The following is an 11,661-nucleotide window of genomic DNA, read 5'->3' on the forward strand; positions in this document are numbered from 1 at the left end:
TCTGAATGAAGAGCAAGTTGCTAAGTACCTTGGAGTAATCATGAAGCTAAATGCCAAGTTATTTGGTAACGAGACTTGGGAGGATGAACCTCCATTGCTCATCAAAGAACTGAAAGACCTGACTAGGCAGAGATTACCTCAAAAGAGACAGGACCCTGGAAAGTTCTCAATCCCTTGTACCATAGGCACCATGACCTTTGAGAAGGCTCTATGTGACCTAGGGTCAAGCATAAACCTTATGCCTCTCTCTATAATGGAGAAGCTAGGGATCATTGAGGTACAAGCTGCAAGAATCTCACTTGAGATGGCAGACAATTCAAAGAAACAGGCTTATGGACTTGTAGAGGATGTCTTGGTAAAGGTTGAAGACCATTACAACCCTGCTGATTTCATAATCCTAGAGACTGGGAAGTGTATGGATGAATCCATCATCCTTGGCAGACCCTTCCTAGCCACAGCAAAAGCTGTGATTGAAAGCTCAAGGATATCCCTTGTGTTTAAAGCTCAAGGATATCCCTCTGTCACCATGGAGAGGAAGCACGAAGAGCTTCTCTCAATACAGAGTCAAATAGAGCCCCCACAGTCAAACTCTAAGTTTGGTGTTGGGAGGCCACAACCAAACTCTAAGTTTGGTGTTGAACCTCCACATTCAAACTCTAAGTTTGGTGTTGGGAGGTTCCAACATTGCTCTGAACATCTGTGAGGCTCCATGAGAGCCCACTATCAAGCTATTGACATTAAAGAAGTGCTTGTTGGGAGGCAACCCAATCGTTACTATTCTATGATAATTTTCTATTTTCTATTTTCTATTTTATGTTTTCTGTAGGTTGATGATCATGTGAAGTCACAAAAACAATTGAAAAAGCAAAAATAGAAGGAAAAACAAAATGAAAAATAGAACACCCTGGAGGAGAAACTTACTGGCGTTTAAACGCTAGTAAAGGTAGCAGAATGGGTGTTAAACGCCCAGTCTGGCACCATTCTGGGCGTTTAACGCCAGAAAAGGGTACCAGACTGGCGTTTAACACCAGGAATGGGCAAGAAGATGGCGTTAAACGCCAGAAATGGGCAGCAGCCTGGCGTTTAATGCCAGGATTAGCAGAAAGGGGCGTTTTGCATGCCACTTGGTGCAGGGATAAGATATCCTTGACACCTCAGGATCTGTGGACCCCACAGGATCCCCACCTATCCCACCACTCTCTCTCTTCTTCATCCATTCACCAATCACCTCAATAACTCTTCCCCAAAAACCCCTCACCTATCAAATCCCACCATTCTCTTCACCACTCACATCCATCCTTCATAAAACCCCACATACCTCACCATTCAAATTCAAACCACTTCCCCTCCCAAACCCACCCTCTATAGCCGAACCATACACACCCCTCTCACCCCTATATAAACCCATCTTCACTCCTTCATTTTCACACAACCTAAACACCACTTCTCCCCCTTGGCCAAAACACAAGCCCACTCCATCTCCTCTATTTCTTCTTCTTCTACTCTCTTCTTTCTTCTTTTGCTCGAGAACGAGCAACCTTCTAAGTTTGGTGTGGTAAAAGCTAAAGCTTTTTGTTTTTCCATAACCATTTATGGCACCAAAGACCGGAGAAACCTCTAGAAAGAGGAAAGGGAAGGCAAAAGCTTCCGCCTCCGAGTCATGGGAGATGGAGAGATTCCTCTCAAGGGTGCATCAAGACCACTTCTATGAAGTTGTGGCCAAGAAGAAGGTGATCCCCGAGGTCCCTTTTAAGCTCAAAAAGGGAGAATATCTGGAGATCCGACATGAGATCCGAAGAAGAGGTTGGGAAGTTCTCACCAACCCCATTCAACAAGTCGGAATCTTAATGGTTCAAGAGTTCTATGCCAATGCATGGATCACCAAGAACCATGATCAAAGTGTGAACCCGGACCCCAAGAATTGGCTTACAATGGTCCGAGGGAAATACTTGGATTTTAGTCCGGAAAATGTAAGGTTGGCATTCAACTTGCCCATGAAGCAAGGAGATGCACATCCCTACACTAGAAGGGTCAACTTTGATCAAAGGTTGGACCAAGTCCTCATGGACATATGTGAAGAGGGCGCTCAACGGAAGAGAGATTCAAGAGGGAAGCCGGTTTAACTAAGAAGGCATGACCTCAAGCCCGTGGCTAGGGGATAGTTGGAGTTCATCCAACGCTCAATCATTCCCACTAGAAACCGGTCCGAAGCTACTATAGACCGGGCTATCATGATACATAGCATCATGATTGGAGAGGAAGTGGAAGTTCATGAGGTTATATCCCAAGAACTCTACAAGGTGGTGGACAAGTCCTCCACTGTGGCAAGGTTAGCTTTCCCTCATCTCATTTGTCACCTCTGCAATTCAGCTGGAATTGACATAGAGGAAGACATCCTCATTGATGAGGACAAGCCCATCACTAAGAAAAGGATGGAGCAAACAAGAGATCCCACTCATGGACAAGAGCATGAGGAAACTCTTCATCATGAAATCCCTGAGATGCCTCAAGGGATGCATCTTCCTCCATAAAACTATTGGGAGTAAATCAACACCTCCCTAGGAGAATCAAGTTCCAACATGGGACAACTAAGGGTAGAGCGCCAAGAGCATTCCATCCTCCTCCATGAAATTAGAGAAGATCAAAGAACCATGAGAGAGGAGCAACAAAGGCAAGGAAGAGACATTGAGGAGTGGTATGCGAAATTGTTACTCAGGTTGTGAATTATTGTTCGAAATTGATTCCCTGGCGATGGCACCAAAAACGGATGCACAGAACCATGGTCTAAACATATCTTTACAACTTCGCATAACTAACCAGCAAGTGCACTGGGTCGTCCAAGTAATACCTTACGTGAGTAAGGGTTGAATCCCACGGAGATTGTTGGTGTTAAGCAAGCTATGGTCACCTTGTAAATCTCAGTCAGGCGGATATAAAATAGTTATGTAGTTTTCGAAATTTAGTAATAAAAGAAAGATAGAAATACTTATGTAGATCATTGGTGAGAATTTCAGATAAGCGTATGGAGATGCATTCGTTCCTCTGAACCTCCGCTTTCCTGCTGTCTTCATCCAATCCATCTTACTCCTTTCTATGGCTGGCTTTGTGTAAGGATGTCACTGGTGCCAATGGCTACTTTCAATCCTCTCGGGAAAATGGTCCAAATGCTCTGTCATAGCACGGCTAATCGTCTGGAGGCATCACCCTTGTCGTTGGTTGCATCCTATTCCTCTCTGTGAAAATGGTCCGATGCGCTTTCACTGCATGGCTAATCATCTTGGAGGTTCTCGATCATACTGGAATAGGATTTACTATCCTTTTGCGTCTGTCACTACGCCCAGCACTTGCGAGTTTGGAGTTCATCACAGTCATTCAATTCCAGAGTCCTACTCGGAATACCACGGACAAGGTTTAGACTTTCCGGACTCTCATGAATGCCGCCATCAATCTAGCTTATACCACGAAGATTCTGATTAAGAGATCTAAGAGATACTCATTCATTCTAATGTAGAACGGAAGTGGTTGTCAGGCACGCGTTCATAGGGAATGATGATGATTGTCACGTTCATCACATTCAGGTTGAAGTGCGAATGAATATCTTAGAAGCGAAATAAGATGAATTGAATAGAAAACAGTAGTACTTTGCATTAATCTTTGAGGAACAGCAGAGCTGCACACCTTAATCTATGGAGTGCAGAAACTCTACCGTTGAAAATACATAAGTGATAATGGAGTTCATTGGTCTCGGCCCCAGAGGGTAACCGGAGTAACCAAGAGTACGAATACAATGATAAAAAGTTCTATTTATAATAAACTAGTCACTAGGGTTTACAGAAGTAAGTAATTGATGCATAAATCCACTTCCGGGGCCCACTTGGTGTGTGCTTGGGCTGAGCTTGAAGTCTACACATGGAGAGGTCATTCTGGGAGTTGAACGCCAGCTTTTGTGCCAGTTTGGGCGTTGAACTCCACTTTGCAACTTGTTTCTGGCGCTGGACGCCAGAATTGGGCAGAGAGCTGGCGTTGAACGCCAGTTTGTGTCATCTAAACTTGGGCAAAGTATGCAAATTTATACATTGCTGGAAAGCCCTGGATGTCTACTTTCCAACGCAATTAGAAGCGTGCCATTTTGAGTTCTGTAGCTCCAGAAAATCCATTTTGAGTGCAGGGAGCTCAGAATCCAACAGCATCAGCAGTCCTTCTTCAACCTCTGAATCTGATTTTTGCTCAAGTCCCTCAATTTCAGCCAGAAAATACCTGAAATCACAGAAAAACACACAAACTCATAGTAAAGTCCAGAAATGTGAATTTAACATAAAAACTAATGAAAACATCCCTAAAAGTAACTAGATTCTACTAAAAACATACTAAAAACAATGCCAAAAAGCGTATAAATTATCCGCTCATCACAACACCAAACTTAAATTGTTGCTTGTCCCCAAGCAACTGAAAATCAAATAGGATAAAAAGAAGAGAATATACTATAAATTCCAAACTATCAATGAAACATAGCTCCAATCAGATGAGCGGGACTTTTAGCTTTTTGCCTCTTGAATAGTTTTGGCATCTCACTTTATCCATTGAAGTTCAGAATGATTGGCTTCTCTAGGAACTCAGAGTTTAGATAGTGTTATTGACTCTCCTAGTTCAGTATGATGATTCTTGAACACAGCTATTTTATGAGTCTTGGCCGTGGCCCTAAGCACTTTGTTTTCCAGTATTACCACCGATACATAAATGCCACAGACACATAATTGGGTGAACCTTTTCCAGCTTTGCTAAAGTCCCCAATTAGAGGTGTCCAGGGTTCTTAAGCACACTCTTTTTTTTTGCTTTGGACCTTGACTTTAACCGCTCAGTCTCAAGTTTTCACTTGACACCTTCACGCCACAAGCACATGGTTAGGGACAACTTGGTTTAGCCGCTTAGGCCAGGATTTTATTCCTTTAGGCCCTCCTATCCACTGATGCTCAAAGCCTTGGGATCCTTTTTATTTACCCTTGCCTTTTGGTTTTAAGGGCTATTGGCTTTTTGCTCTTGCCTCTTGATTTTAACAGCTTTTGGCTTTTTCTGCTTGCTTTTTCTTTCCATTTTTTTTCGCCTATTTTTTTTTCTGCAAGCTTTGTTCTTTGCTGCTTTTTCTTGCTTCAAGAATCATTTTTATGATTTTTCAGATTATCAAATAACCTGTCTCCTTGTCATCATTCTTTCAAGAGCCAACATATTTAACATTCTTAAACAACAACTTCAAAAGACATATGCACTGTTCAAGCATTCATTCAGAAAACAAGAAGCATTGTCACCACATCAATATAATTAAACTAAGTTCAAGGATAAATTCAAAACTCATGTACTTCTTGTTCTTTTGAATTAAAACATTTTTCATTTAAGAGAGGTGATGGATTCATAGGACATTCATAACTTTAAGACAAAGTTACTAACTACTAATGATCATGTAATGAAGACACAAACATAGATAAGCATTTAACATAGAGAAAACAAAAAACAGAAGAAATAAGAACAAGGAATGAATCCACCTTAGTGATGGTGGCGTTTCCTTCTTGAGGAACCAATGATGTCCTTGAGCTCTTCTATGTCTCTTCCTTGTCTTTGTTGCTCCTCCCTCATTGCTTTTTGATCTTCTCTAATTTCATGAAGGATGATGGAGTGCTCTTGATGTTCCACCCTTAATTGTCCCATGTTGGAACTTAATTCTCCTAGGGAGGTGTTGATTTGCTCCCAATAGTTTTGTGGAGGAAAATGCATTTGAGGCATCTCCGGGATCTCATGGTGATGAGCTTCATACGCCTCTTGAGCTCCATGAATGGGCTCTCTTGCTTGCTCCATCTTTTTCTTAGTGATGGGCTTTTCTTCCTCAATGTGAATGTCTCCTTCTATGGAAGCTCCAGCTGAGTAACATAGATGGCAGATAAGATGAGGAAAAGCTAGCCTTGCCCCAGGAGAGGGCTTTTCGGCTATTTTGTAGAGTTCAAGGGAGATGACTTCATGAACCTCTACTTCTTCTCCAATCATGAAGCTATGGATCATGATGGCCCGATCCACAGTAACTTCAGATCGGTTGCTAGTGGGGATGATGGAGCATTGGATGAACTCCAACCATCCTCTAGCCACAGGCTTGAGGTCCAATCTTCTTAGTTGAACCGGCTTGCCTTTGGAGTCAATCTTCCATTGAGCTCCTTCCACACATATGTCCATGAGGACTTGGTCCAACCTTTGATTAAAGTTGACCCTTCTAGTGTAGGGGCGCTCATCTCCTTGCATCATAGGCAAGTTGAACGCCAACCTCACATTCTCCGGACTAAAATCTAAGTATTTCTCCCGAACCATTGTAACATAATTCTTTGGATTCGGGTTCTTACTTTGATCATGGTTCCTAGTGATCCATGCATTGGCATAGAACTCTTGAACCATTAGGATGCTGACTTGTTGGATGGGGTTTGTTAGGACTTCCCAACCTCTTCTTTGGATTTCATGTCGGATCTCCGGATACTCATTTCTCTTGAGCTTGAAAGGGACCTCAGGGATCACCTTCTTCTTGGCCACAACATCATAGAAGTGGTCTTGATGAGCTTTGGAGATGAATCTTTCCATCTCCTATGACTCGGAGGTGGAAGCTTTTGTCTTCCCTTTTCCTTTTCTAGAGGATTCTCCGGTCTTAGGTGCCATCAATGGTAATGGAAAAATAAAAAGCTTATGCTTTTTCCACACCAAAATTAGAATTTTTGCTCGCCCTCGAGCAAGAGAAGAAAGAATTAGATGAAGAAGAAGAAGAAAAGATGGAGAAGAGGGGGGAGGTGTGTTTCGGCCAAGAAGAGAGGAGAGGGTTGTGTTGTGTGAAAATGAGGAAGAATGGAGGGCTTTATATAGGGAAGGGAGGGGGGGTTAAGGTTTGGCCATATGGGTGGGTTTGGGTGGGAAATTGATTTGAATTTTGAAGGTAGGTGGAGTTTATTGGGTAGGTTTATGGGAAAGAGTGGGTGGATGTGAGTGGTGAAGGGTTAATAGGGAAGAGAGATGGAGGTGATAAGTGAAGGGTTTTGGGGAAGAGTGTTTATTGGGAATAGAGGATGATTGAGAAGAGAGAAGAGAGTGAGTGGAGGTAGGTGGGGATCCTGTGGGGTCCACAGATCCTGAGATGATCTTGTGGGGTCCACAGATCCTGAGGTGTTCAAGGATTTACAACCTTGCACCAAATTAGGCATGTAAAATGCCCTTGCACACAACTCTGGGCGTTCAACGCCAGGTTGGTGCCCATTTTGGGCGTTCAACGCCCATTTGTTGCCCATTTCTAGCGTTGAACGCCAGAACCATGCTTGTTCTGGGCGTTCAGCGCCAGCTCCTTTCCAGGGTGCAATTCTGGCGTTCAGCGCCCAGATGATGCCCATTTTGGGCGTTCAGCGGCCAGATACTGCCCATTTTGGGTGTTCAGCGCCAGAACCATGCTCTGTTCTTGCGTTGAACGCCAGGCAGGTGCTTCCTCTAGGGTGTGATTTTTCTTTCGCTATTTTTTATTCTGTTTCTAAATTTTTCGTTTATTTTGTGACTCCACATGATCATGAACCTAAGAAAACATGAAAAACAAAAATAAAATTAGATAAATAAACATTGGGTTGCCTTCCAACAAGTGCTTCTTTAATGTCAATAGCTTGACAGTGGGCTCTCATGGAGCCTCACAGATGTGCAGAGCTTTGTTGAGACCTCCCAACACCAAACTTAGAGTTTGGATATGGGGGTTTGACACCAAACTTAGAGTTTGGTTGTGGCCTCCCAACACCAAACTTAGAGTTTGACTGTTAGGGCTTTGGTTGACTCTGCTTTGAGAGAAGCTTTTTCTGCTTCCTCTCCATGCATGCAGAGAGAGATCCTTGAGTTGTAAACACAAGGTTGTCCTTATTTAATTAAAGGATCAATTCTCCTCTATCCACATCAATCACAGCTCTTGCTGTGGCTAGGAAAGGCCTTCCTAGGATGATGGATTCATCCTCTTCCTTTCCAGTATCCAAGACTATGAAATCAGTAGGGATGTAAAGGCCTTCAACCTTCACTAACACGTCCTCTACTTGTCCATAAGCCTGTTTTCTTGAATTGTCTGCCATCTCTAGTGAGATTTTAGCAGCTTGCACCCCATAGATTCCCAGTTTCTCTATTACAGAGAGGGGCATGAGGTTTATCCCTGAAACAAGGTCACACAGAGCTTTAAAGATCATGGTGCCTATGGTACAAGGTATTATGAACTTTCCAGGATCCTGTTTCTTCTGAGGCAATGTCAGTTGATCCAGATCACTTAGTTCATTGGTGAACAAGGGAGGTTCATCTTCCCCAGTCTCAATACCAAATAATTTGGCATTCAGCTTCATGATTGCACCAAGGAACTTGGCAGCTTGCTCTTCAGTAACATCCTCATTCTCTTCAGAAGAGGAATACTCATCAGAGCTCATGAATGGCATAAGGAGGTTCAATAGAATCTCTATGGTCTCTAGATGAGTCTCTGATTCCTTTGGTTCCTCAGAGGGAAGCTCCTTATTGATCACTGGACATCCCAGGAGGTCTTCCTCCTTGGGATTCACGTCTTCCTCTCCCTCTTTGGGTTCGGCCATTTTGGTCATGTCAATGGCCTTGCACTCTCTTTTTGGATTTTCTTCTGTATTACTTGGGAGAGTACTAGGAGGGATTTCAGTGATCCTTTTACTCAGCTGGCCCACTTGTGCTTCCAAATTTCTAATGGAAGACCTTGTTTCATTCATGAAACTTACAGTGGCCTTAGATAGATTAGAGACTAAATTTGCTAAGCTAGATGGATTCTGCTCAGAATTCTCTGTCTGTTGCTGAGTGGATGATGGAAAAGGTTTATTGTTGTTAAACTTGTTTCTTCCACCATTATTAAAGCCTTTTTGAGGCCTTTGATCCTTCCATGAGAGATTTGGATGATTTCTCCATGATGGATTATAGGTGTTTCCATAAGGTTCACCTAAGTAATTCACCTCTGCTATTGCAGGGTTTTCAGGATCATAAGCTTCTTCTTCATAAGAAGCCTCTTGAGTACTGTTGGATGCAGCTTGCACTCCATTCAGACTCTGAGAAATCATATTGACTTGCTGAGTCAATATTTTGTTCTGAGCCAATATGGCATTCAGAGTATCAATTTCAAGAACTTCCTTCTTCATAGGCGTCCCATTACTCACAGGATTCCTCTCAGAAGTGTACATGAAATGGTTATTAGCAACCATGTCAATGAGTTCTTGAGCTTCTGCAGGCGTTTTCTTTAGGTGAATGGATCCACCTGCAGAAGTATCCAATGACTTCTTTGATAGCTCAGATAAACCATCATAGAATATATCTAGGATGGTCTATTCTGAAAGCATGTCAAAAGGACACTTTTTGGTCAGCTGCTTGTATCTTTCCCAAGCTTCATAGAGGGATTCACCTTCCTTCTGTCTGAAGGTCTGAACATCCACTCTAAGCTTGCTCAGCTTTTGGGAAGGAAAGAACTTGGCTAAGAAAGCCGTGACCAGCTTATCCCAAGAGTTCAGGCTATCTCTGGGTTAAGAGTCCAACCACACTCTAGCTCTGTCTCTTACAGCAAAAGGGAAAAGCATGAGCCTGTAGACTTCAGGATCTACTCCATTAGTCTTAACAGTATCACAGATCTGCAAGAATTCAGTTAAGAACTGAAAAGGATCTTCAGATGGAAGTCTATGAAACTTGCAGTTCTGCTGCATCAGATAAACTAGCTGAGGTTTCAGCTCAAAGTTGTTTACTCCAATGGCAGGAATGGAGATGCTTCTTCCATGTAAATTGGAATTAGGTGCAGTAAAGTCACCGAGCATTCTCCTTGCATTATTGTTGTTGGGTTCGGCTGCCATCTCCTTTACTTATTCAAAATTTTCAATAAGGTTGTCTCTGGATTGTTGTAATTTAGCTTCTCTTAGTTTCCTCTTCAGAGTCCTTTCAGGTTCTGGATCAGCTTCAACAAGAATGCCTTTTTCTTTGTCCCTGCTCATAAGAAAGAGAAGAGAAAAAGAAAAAAAAGAGAAATCCTCTATGTCATAGTAAAGAGGTTCCTTATTGTTAGTAGAAGAAGAAAAGGAATAGGGATGAAGAAGAATGAAGAATCCAAACACAAAGGTAATGATAGGAGCAGAGATGTGAGATGAAGAGAAGTGTTAGTAGATGAATAACTAAATAGAAGGGGATAAGAGGAGGAGAGAATTTTCGAAAATAATTTTTAAAAAAGAGTTAGTGATTTTCGAAAATAGTTTTTGAAAAAGGTTAGTAGTTTTTCGAAAATTCAAATAAAAAAAATAAAATAAATAGTCTAATTAAAAAGAAATTTTGAAAAAGAGGGAAGATTTTTTTCGAAAATTAGAGAGAGAGAGAGTTAGTTAGGTAGTTTTGAAAAAGGTAAGAAACAAACAAAAAGTTAGTTAGTTAGTTGAAACAAATTTTGAAAAGATAAGAAGTTGATGCCAGGGCATCTTGGCTAGTTTCACTGACCTTTTCTTTACTGTTTTTAGGTTAGTTTCATGCATTTCTTTAGGAAATAAGCTAGTTTTGGGTAAATATTCACTTATGCCTTGACTCAAGCACACATTGTGCATTTTACATGATTTCATGAGGATTTTGCATAAGTTTAGTGACAAATATTATGTTGCATTACTCATGACATGGACTGGAGCTTTGATGCACTTTGCTGCTTGATTTCAGGACCATAAAGGAGCAAGAAAGGGGAGGTAACTTGCAAGGATTAATGAGAAAAGTGATTGCCAATAACACTCTCAAAGAAAGCCATCAATGCCCACGTTAGAGAGTCACGTTAACCAAGTTAACGTGAACTCTAACGTGGAGAAGAGAAGATGATCCAACGTTAGTGACACTCAACATTGTCACTAACGTTGGCAATCACTCATAAGTGGCCACGTTAGAAGCCACGTTAACCTAGTTAACGTGGCCTCTAACGTTAAGGGGGAGGGAGAGAAGCCAACGTTAGTGACACTCAACATTGTCACTAACGTTGGCCTATGGTGCTAAGTACCACGTTAACGTGGGAATTAACGTAGAGGATGAAGAATTGTCGACAACGTTAGTGACACTCAATATTGTCACTAACGTTGAAGCAACAACACAACCCCCAAGAGTCACGTTAACCTCCACGTTAACTTGGTTAACGTGGAAGCTAACGATGAGAAATGAAAGATGAGCCAACGTTAGTGACACTCAACATTGTCACTAACGTTGGGATGGCTAAAAGATGGCCACGTTAGAAGCCACGTTAACCTAGTTAACATGGACTCTAACGTGAGACCCAGGGGTACATTGGAACGTTAGTGACAATGTTGAGTGTCACTAACGTTCTCAAAGGTTGGCAAGGACCATGTTAGAAGCCACGTTAGCCTAGTTAACATGGGCTTTAACGTGAAACAAGAAGGGGCACACTGGAACGTTAGTGACAATGTTGAGTGTCACTAACGTTCTCGAAGGACTAACAAGGCAACATTAAAAGCCACGTTAACCTAGTTAACGTGGGTTTTAACGTAAGGCAAAGGGGTGCACTGGAACGTTAGTGACAATGTTAAGTGTCACTAACGTTCTCAAACTCATATTCTCACTAAATATTAACACCCCTAACGTCCTGAGCTGAAG

General features: G+C 42.1%; 1 non-coding gene across 1 annotated transcript; it reads left to right on the plus strand.

The window, feature by feature from the left end:
* The first annotated feature begins 9,377 nt into the window (after positions 1–9,377).
* LOC148574032 (small nucleolar RNA R71) lies at positions 9,378–9,485 on the plus strand. The gene has a single exon (XR_015906157.1). It is a non-coding gene; the product is annotated as a small nucleolar RNA R71 (small nucleolar RNA).
* The last annotated feature ends 2,176 nt before the right edge of the window (positions 9,486–11,661 follow it).

The sequence above is a fragment of the Arachis ipaensis genome, chromosome B2 (assembly GCF_059453495.1).
Source record: "Arachis ipaensis isolate K30076 ecotype BB chromosome B2, ASM5945349v1, whole genome shotgun sequence".
NCBI lineage: Eukaryota > Viridiplantae > Streptophyta > Magnoliopsida > Fabales > Fabaceae > Arachis > Arachis ipaensis.